Source organism: Pecten maximus, chromosome 2, assembly GCF_902652985.1.
Source record: "Pecten maximus chromosome 2, xPecMax1.1, whole genome shotgun sequence".
NCBI lineage: Eukaryota > Metazoa > Mollusca > Bivalvia > Pectinida > Pectinidae > Pecten > Pecten maximus.
The window spans coordinates 27,635,707-27,643,295 of NC_047016.1; positions in this window are offsets into that span (position 1 = coordinate 27,635,707).

Genomic DNA, 7,589 nt, shown 5'->3' on the forward strand with positions numbered 1-7,589 from the left:
ATAAACAGAATAAGCTAAGCAATGAACTATTAACAATTGTGTCATAATATAACTCGTCCTGGTTAAAATGTAAAAAAAATATATATGAAGAATGTAGGTTGTTAGATATATTTTTAAAAAATAGTTAAGATTTTTCAAGTAAAAATTGGTTGAAGAGTAATATATCTTATAAACTTAATGCAATTTTTTTAGCTAGCTGAATAAATTAATTTTTTACTTCTTCTAAATGAATCCAACATAGAATCTATAAGACTGAACTTCGTTTAAAGAATTATCTACCAGCACTCCTACCAAACTAGCTAAAGCTTACTGTAAATTTAGAACGGATAATACAAAAATACCAACCGCATCCTGTTTTTCCATGTATTATTGTTATCCATTTTTAATGTTCATATTCTCTGCGCTGTACTGTTTATGAGAATAAACAATTATCATTATCATTGAGAAAAAGATACGTCCTTGATAACACATTGTTTAACAAACGTTGGTCTATTATAAAATCTTTTTTTAACGCAAGCTCTGTCAATGTAACATATAAAGGATTTAGAATATGGAGTCTGGCTTACGCTACTTACCTTTCATGTGTAGGAATAAATACAAATTCGTATCGTGTTCTCGTTAAATGCTTTTAACATGTCACTTTAATGACAGGACATATCGATACTTCGCACTCTGAAGAAATCGACACTTTCTATACTCGTGAATTATAAATGATTTGAACGGAATCAACAGCTATTGATTACCGATAGGTTGAATATATCACATCATTATCGCGGATCGTGAACTAGAGTAACATTCATTTCGGAACAACGAGTATTAGCTGTTCAATAGTATAATACAGGTTCGAGTTAATGTTTCGAAATAAAAACCATTACAAAACACAGCATACTCTCTTTTCCTTATTTTCTACCAATAAATACAGTAATCAGTATAGCACAACGGTTTAAAGGATACTAAAACAATAATGAATGATAGGCGTTATTCTTGGATTTAACCAATAAATAAAGGACAGTGAGAACAGTGGATTAGCCTAATCTGTTCTGGTAAAACAGTAAGATTACTTTTTTCTGTAAAAAAAAATGATGGAAACATCGATGAAACAGCTGTGTTTGAAATCGATCCATTTTTGACTGGAACCAATCAGACCGAGGTTCGTTGGATACATCAGTTAAATTAATGTGTCGAATTAACAGAGAAGGAATATCCTTTCCCACAGTATCGTTACGTTACGTATTGAACTATTTTATTATTTTTTTTTTATATTTCTCAGGAGGTCACAGTATCATATTGAGGGACCACATTTTGTATTCTAATGCTGAGTTCTTTGATCACCCTTATTTAGATAGATTTAATTTGACAGTCCTTACAGTTGATGTATCTGTATAATGCACAATATTTATCGTTATGTTGAACCCTTACCGAGAAATGACATAAGATACTGCAATTGTCCTAGGTTTTCGAGCCGCAGGAGGTATGCGCGATCCTCCAGACATATGGATTTGGCGTCATTGTAAAAGGCGGAGATATCGTACTCTTTGAAACAAAAATTCATTGTAGAGTCGTATACATAATCGTCATCGGCCTCTTCACATACATCTGAAACAAGACCACATTAGATCATGAATTTTAAATGTTTTTATTGTGTGCTTAAAGCAATGAGTTTATTTACGTGGAATATGCTATGGCAAACATTATGAAAAAAAAAAAAATCAACACACACATGATAACATCACGTGACCTTTCAAACACATGCATGTACCACGTGACCTTACAAACACAGCCATGTTTCACGTGATCTTACAAGCAAATACAACATTTTCTACAGCCACATTAAGTTTGTAATATACGTCTACATTCAAACTGGGATATATACATGTCCCTGATTCAATACATACAGTATATAGATTAAATATATATGTCCGCTTGTGTTTAATTCGCGGTATTGATTACTGTTAATTCTACCACGTTTGCTATATATGTAACGTCAAAAAAAATGTGTATGATTTGCCAGTAATCCACTCTCGTGTCAATAATACACGCTCGTGAGACAATGCTGTTACAATCTTTCTCCTCCAGAATCATACATTTGTAAACAAACATGGCGGCGCCCAAACGTTTGAACGTCTGAGGAAAGTGTAATTTAAAACGGAGAAATTTGCAAGATTGTTAATTTCTATCAACCTAAAGCAGGCTTTGCTAAACAATATGTTGTAAGGTCAATTTCCACAGGCAACCTTTGGAGAGCATTTCTAGATGAATCGCTGGCCGACATCCCCGAAAGTTCTCGTAACGTTGCCGTCAACTGGCTTGGGATTGACGTCAGCTTTTAAATATTCATTAGCACGCGCGCCTTATCGTTCTTGTGAATTATAACAGCCATGTAGCGACACATTTCTCCAACAGCCATGTAGCGAAACATTTCTCGGGGTTTCTTTTCCGTTTTTTTTTCTATTCAGTACATTGTAGAATAGAAATAATCAACTTTGACTCATGTATTGTTTAAGGATATACAACTCTGACTCGGATATTTTGCGATTTTAATTAATAACTCAGGCCTGCGGCCTTCATTATTAATTTAATTGCAAAATATCCTCGTTGTATATTCACTAATAAGCACATCGAGGCTGTAGGGAGTTTACATGTATATTATATATTTAATTTCTACAAGTATCTGGCCTGTAGTATCATCTGTGTCTCACCATTCAGAACTTCGTATTTTGACGAACGTTCGGGCGCAAACCAAATTTATTTTCAATGTGGTTTTGTTTGTTTATTTTGAAATCACGTTAGTAATTTTTAAACTACTTCGTAGTGCGCGTGTTTGGTGCTATAATCATATACTCTTGTAAAGCATGTTTAAATGTTCAAGGGCATGTCAAGACGTTGTGCCATCCATGCTAATCAATAGCTTTAAAGGCTAAAACCTTTCCTGTAGATGCGAGAGAAAGACGGTGTACAAATATGGTATATTTACAATGTTACTATCGCACATGGTTGGTTTATTTTGCGTTTATAAGTTTATATCTAGAGGTAAACGGTAGTACTTGGATTATGTCTCCGCAATACATGGTCTGTCATATTAAAACATGATTTAATTTACTATGGAAATAAATAATGATTAAACTGTGGAGCTCTAGTTATACATTCACAAACACTGATTTTTGATCATTTAAATGTCACCGACAAATTAATCAGAAAGCATGATATTTGTTTCCAGAAGATATCCTATCCTCGACGCTTTATTCATTTTCCATGTACACAACCTTTTGTCGTTGATGTCTTTGTTACTAGATACTCTCTGTAATAAACACACAGTAACCCTTACAAAACACAATATCGGATACAAACCATGCTTCATGTTGTAGCATTTTGTTCCTCCTCTATAGTGACCGGTTGCCGATGAGGACAGGACAGTGGTGTGTAGCCAACACAGTTCCTCACTCCTGGAGATGGAGAAGGACAAGCAATGGTCATTTGCTCCACACTGGATCATACAGTTGATGACGGAAACTGCGGTTAAGTTTTCTATTGGGCTATTATCACAAAGGGACTCATTTAAAACGAGCTCAGAATGAAACGCACGTGCTGTACTATTAAACATGTCTGTTTCAATGGAAAAACATGTATCTATAAATACAGACACATAAATCACAGCTATATACATAGCTCGAGTCGAGATCATCTTGTTATCATTGTTTCTTCTCGAACGGGCATACATCATTGTTCCTTCTGAATAGCAGGTGTGGTTCCTTTCGCGTTTTGTCGCCTTGTGAAACATTAAATTGTGTATAGTTAATTATACCCGAGAAGAAATGTAGTTTTATTGACATATGATAGCATTGACAACCTCTCAGCCAATTTAGCGCATCGAGCTCGCTGGCAAAATCCGGTAACAATTAATGCCATGACCTCAATGACGGACATCAATTGTATGAACATTACATCGCCACTGCAAGGGAAGAAGTTTCAAGGAAGCATTTATGAATCCGGAAGATGTGGTGGTATTAATGAGACTGGGAGATATGGTGGTATTGATGAGACCGGGCGGTTGGATGGTATTTATGAGACCGGGAGATGAGATAGTATGATGAGACCGGGGGAGGGGATGGTATTTATGAGACCTGGAGATGAGATTGTATTTATGAGACCAGGAGATGAGATGGTATTTATGAGACCAGGAGATGAGATTGTATTTATGAGACAACGAGATGAGATGGTATGATGAGAGAGGGAGATGAGATAGTATTTATGAGACCGGGAGATGAGATGGTATGATGGGACAGGGATATGTGGTGGTATGATGAGACCAGAATCTGTGGTGGTAGGTTGAGACCGGCAGATGAGATGCTCTGATGAGACTAGGATATGTGGTGGTAGGATGAGACCGGGAGATCAGATGGTATTTATGAGAGCAGGAGATGAGATGGTATTTATGAGACCAGGAGATGCGATTGTATTTATGAGACCGGGACATGAATTGGTAAATGTGAGACCGGAAGATGAGATGTTATTAATGAGACAAGGATATGTGGTGGTATGATGAGACCAGGAGATGAAATGGTATGATGAGACCAGGATATGTGGTGGTATGATGAGACCAGAATCTGTGGTGGTAGGTTGAGACCGGCAGATGAGATGCTCTGATGAGACTAGGATATGTGGTGGTAGGATGAGACCGGAAGATGAGATGATATTTATGAGACCGGGAGATGAGATGTTATTTTTGAGACAGGGATATGTGGTGGTAGGATGAGACAAGGATATGTGGTGGTAGGATGAGACCAGGATATGTGGTGGTAGGACGGGACCAGGATATGTGGTGGTAGGATGGGACCAGGATATGTGGTGGAAGGATGAGGCCAGGATATGTGGTGGTAGGATGGGACCATGATATGTGGAGTTAGGTTAAGACCAGGATATGTGGTGGTGGGATAAGACCAGGATATGTGGTGGTGGGAGAGACCAGGATATGTGGTGGTAGGACGGGACCAGGATATGTGGTGGTAGGACGGGACCAGGATATGTGGTGGTAGGATGGGACCAGGATATGTGGAGGTAGGTTAAGACCAGGATATGTGGTGGTGGGATAAGACCAGGATATGTGGTGGTAGGATGAGACCAGGATATGTGGTGGTAGGACGGGACCAGGATATGTGGTGGTAGGATGAGACCAGAATATGTGGTGGTAGGATGAGACCAGAATATGTGGTGGTAGGATGAGACCAGGATATGTGGTGGTAGGATGGGACCAGGATATGTGGTGGTAGGATGGGACCAGGATATGTGCTGGTAGGTTGAGACCAGGATATGTGGTGGTAGGATGGGACCATGATATGTGGAGTTAGGTTAAGACCAGGATATGTTGTGGTGGGATAAGACCAGGATATGTGGTGGTTGGAGGGACCAGGATATGTGGTGGTAGGACGGGACCAGGATATGTGGTGGTAGGATGAGACCAGGATATGTGGTGGTAGGATGAGACCAGGATATGTGGTGGTAGGACGGGACCAGGATATGTGGAGGTAGGTTAAGACCAGGATATGTGGTGGTGGGATAAGACCAGGATATTTGGTGGTAGGATGAGACCAGGATATGTGGGGGTAGGACGGGACCAGGATATGTGGTGGTAGGATGAGACCAGGATATGTGGTGGTAGGATGAGACCAGGATATTTGGTGGTAGGATGAGACCAGGATATTTGGTGGTAGGACGGGACCAGGATATGTGGTGGTAGGATGGGACCAGGATATGTGGTGGTAGGACGGGACCAGGATATGTGGTGGTAGGATGGGACCATGATATGTGGTGATAGGATAAGACAAGGTTATGTGGTGGTAGGATTAGACCGGGATATGTGGTGGTAGGATGAGACCAGGGTATGTGGTGGTAGGATGAGACCAGGAGATGTGGTGGTAGGATGAGATCAGGATATGTGGTGGTGTGATGAGACCAGGATATGTGGTGGTAGGACGGGACCAGGATATGTGGTGGTAGGATGGGACCATGATATGTGGTGGTAGGATGAGACCAGGATATGTGGTGGTTGGATAAGACCAGGATATGTGGTGGTAGGAGGCGACCAGGATATGTGGTGGTAGGATGGGACCAGGATATGTGGTGGTAGGATGAGGCCAGGATATGTGGTGGTAGGATGAGACCAGGGTATGTGGTGGTAGGATGAGACCAGGATATGTGGTGATAGGATGAGACCAGGATATATGGTGGTAGGATGGGACCAGGATATGTGGTGGTAGGATAAGACCAGGTTATGTGGTGGTAGGACGGGACCAGGGTATGTGGTGGTAGGATGGGACCAGGATATGTGGTGGTAGGATGAGACCAGGATATGTGGTGGTAGGATAAGACCAGGATATGTGGTGGTAGGATAAGACCAGGATATGTGGTGGTAGGATGAGACCAGGAGATGTGATGGTAGGATGGGACCAGGATATGTGGTGGTAGGATGAGACCAGGATATGTGGTGGTAGGATGAGACCAGGATATGTGGTGGTAGGATGAGACCAGGATATGTGGTGGTAGGATGAGACCAGGAGATGTGATGGTAGGATGAGACCAGGATATGTGGTGATAGGATGGAACTAGGATATGTGGTGGTAGGATGAGACCAGGATATGTGGTGGTAGGATGAGACCAGGATATGTGGTGGTAGGATGAGACAAGGATATGTGGTGGTAGGATGAGACCAGGAGATGTGGTGGTAGGATGAGACCAGGATATGTGGTGGTAGGATGGAACTAGGATATGTGGTGGTAGGATGAGACAAGGATATGTGGTGTTAGGATGAGACCAGGATATGTGGTGTTAGGATGAGACCAGGATATGTGGTGGTAGGATGAGACAAGGATATGTGGTGGTAGGATGAGACCAGGATATGTGGTGGTAGGATGAGACAAGGATATGTGGTGGTAGGATGGGACCAGGATATGTGGTGGTAGAATGAGACCAGGATATGTGGTGGTAGGATGAGACCAGGAGATGTGGTGGTAGGATGAGACCAGGATATGTGGTGGTAGGATGAGACAAGGATATGTGGTGGTGTGATGAGACCAGGATATGAGATGGTATTAATGAGACCGAGGCTTACACCATTAATGGACATCACTGTTATATGATATGAGTGGAGACAAATAAGCACACATATGAAATTCAACCACTTAATATAATGTTTACTTTTTGATGTACTAAACATTATTTAAGATATGTCGTGCCTGAATATGTCGGGGGAGCAAACTTATTTTTGGAGTATCATTTGTTTGTGTGTGGGCGTTTTTTGTTTTGATTTTTAAAGGTTTAAAAAAAATCATATTCAATATTACAAATAATTAGAGTCACACACAGCCGTTCCCCCGAAGTATTTTTGCATATGCTAGTGTTCATTGTTAGTAATACTATATAGGAATACTTCTAATGTATAGGATGACGGTACATATTTATAATGGCTGCATCAGAAAATAACGTATTATGAAACAAAAAACACTGGCTGTATAAAACAAGTCCGAATCTGTGTAGCATGTACTGGTATCGATACAGAGTCTTGTATCCTAAGTCTGTAATGTATCATGTATGTA